The sequence below is a fragment of the Phytophthora infestans genome, genomic scaffold (assembly GCF_000142945.1).
Source record: "Phytophthora infestans T30-4 supercont1.264 genomic scaffold, whole genome shotgun sequence".
NCBI lineage: Eukaryota > Oomycota > Peronosporomycetes > Peronosporales > Peronosporaceae > Phytophthora > Phytophthora infestans.
This window is the reverse complement of record NW_003303495.1, coordinates 6,889-9,256: the sequence shown is the minus strand read 5'-3', so window position 1 is coordinate 9,256 and position 2,368 is coordinate 6,889.

Below are 2,368 nucleotides of genomic sequence, written 5' to 3'. Positions count from 1 at the left end.
GATGTTCACGGATGTCTGATCGTGAATGGTGTGTGCATTCACCTCTATAAATTGATACATAATAAGTGTGCGTAACTTGTGCTGTAGGGAGAGTTAGAGCCCATCAATTCAAGGAACAAGCGCAGCATAGGTGGGCAAAAGCGTATTGCGTGCGTTAGTGGCATGCGCTTCATGTGATGTGGTTGTCGGGGTATGCGCAACATGTGTTTGTGATGAGACTAGGTTAGCGGCCTAGTGGTCTAGTGGTATGATTCTCGCTTTGGGTGCGAGAGGTCCCGGTTTCGATCACCGGCTGGGCCCGTCTTTTGCTCGGAATCCCACCCAACGCCAGGTCGGCCGTGTCCTATCGGGGCAAGGCGGCGTTCGGCGCGTATCACCGGTCTACTCGGTCGCGGCTGGCACTGGGGGAATTTTGCTCAGCAACACGACTCGACGTGACATGGCGTGGTGCTGGTGCTGTACTTGTCGTCCTCGCTTTTTCGCTACACTGCGACTTTGCCACCCTCTTCTCTTCCACCGACAGCCAGCTAGTGACTCCCTACCATCGCACCTTTCTGTTCAAAATTCTTGGCTAGATATATCTCATTTGTGTTTGCATACTACACACCGTTTTTAGATGTTCACGGATGTCTGATCGTGAATGGTGTGTGCATTCACCTCTATAAATTGATACATAATAAGTGTGCGTAACTTGTGCTGTAGGGAGAGTTAGAGCCCATCAATTCAAGGAACAAGCGCAGCATAGGTGGGCAAAAGCGTATTGCGTGCGTTAGTGGCATGCGCTTCATGTGATGTGGTTGTCGGGGTATGCGCGACATGTGTTTGTGAAGAGACTAGGTTAGCGGCCTAGTGGTCTAGTGGTATGATTCTCGCTTTGGGTGCGAGAGGTCCCGGTTTGGATCACCGGCTGGGCCCGTCTTTTGCTCGGAATCCCACCCAAGGCCAGGTCGGCCGTGTCCTATCGGGGCAAGGCGGCGTTCGGCGCGTATCACCGGTCTACTCGGTCGCGGCTGGCACTGGGGGAATTTTGCTCAGCAACACGACTCGACGTGACATGGCGTGGTGCTGGTGCTGTACTTGTCGTCCTCGCTTTTTCGCTACACTGCGACTTTGCCACCCTCTTCTCTTCCACCGACAGCCAGCTAGTGACTCCCTACCATCGCACCTTTCTGTTCAAAATTCTTGGCTAGATATATCTCATTTGTGTTTGTATACTACACACCGTTTTTAGATGTTCACGGATGTCTGATCGTGAATGGTGTGTGCATTCACCCCTATAAATTGATACATAATAAGTGTGCGTAACTTGTGCTATAGGGAGAGTTAGAGCCCATCAATTCAAGGAACAAGCGCAGCATAGGTGGGCAAAAGCGTATTGCGTGCGTTAGTGGCATGCGCTTCATGTGATGTGGCTGTCGGGGTATGCGCGACATGTGTTTGTGATGAAACCAGGTTAGCGGCCTAGTGGTCTAGTGGTATGATTCTCGCTTTGGGTGCGAGAGGTCCCGGTTTCGATCACCGGCTGGGCCCATCTTTTGCTCGGAATCCCAGGTCGGCCGTGTCCTATCGGGGCAAGGCGGCGTTCGGCGCGTATCACCGGTCTACTCGGTCGCGGCTGGCACTGGGGGAATTTTGCTCAGCAACACGACTCGACGTGACATGGCGTGGTGCTGGTGCTGTACTTGTCGTCCTCGCTTTTTCGCTACACTGCGACTTTGCCACCCTCTCCTCTTCCACCTACAGCCAGCTAGTGACTCCCTACCATCGCACCTTTCTGTTCAAAATTCTTGGCTAGATATATCTCATTTGTGTTTGCATACTACACACCGTTTTTAGATGTTCACGGATGTCCGTGCATTCACCTCTATAAATTGATACATAATAAGTGTGCGTAACTTGTGCTGTAGGGAGAGTTAGAGCCCATCAATTCAAGGAACAAGCGCAGCATAGGTGGGCAAAAGCGTATTGCGTGCGTTAGTGGCATGCGCTTCATGTGATGTGGTTGTCGGGGTATGCGCGACATATGTTTGTGAAGAGACTAGGTTAGCGGCCTAGTGGTCTAGTGGTATGATTCTTGCTTTGGGTGCGAGAGCTCCCGGTTTTCTATTACCGGCTAGGCCCGTCTTTTGCTCGGAATGCCACCCAACGCCATGTCGTGCCGTGTCCTATCGGGGCAAGTGGCGTTCGGTGCGTATCACCGGACAACTCGGTCGCGGCTTGGACTGGGGGAAATTTTGCTCAGCAACTCTATTCTACTTGTTATGTCTGGGTGCTGGGTGCTGTACTTGACTATCTCGCTTTTTCTGACACTGCGACTTTGCCATCCTCTTCTCTTCCACCGAATATCCTGATGTGTATTCCTACCATC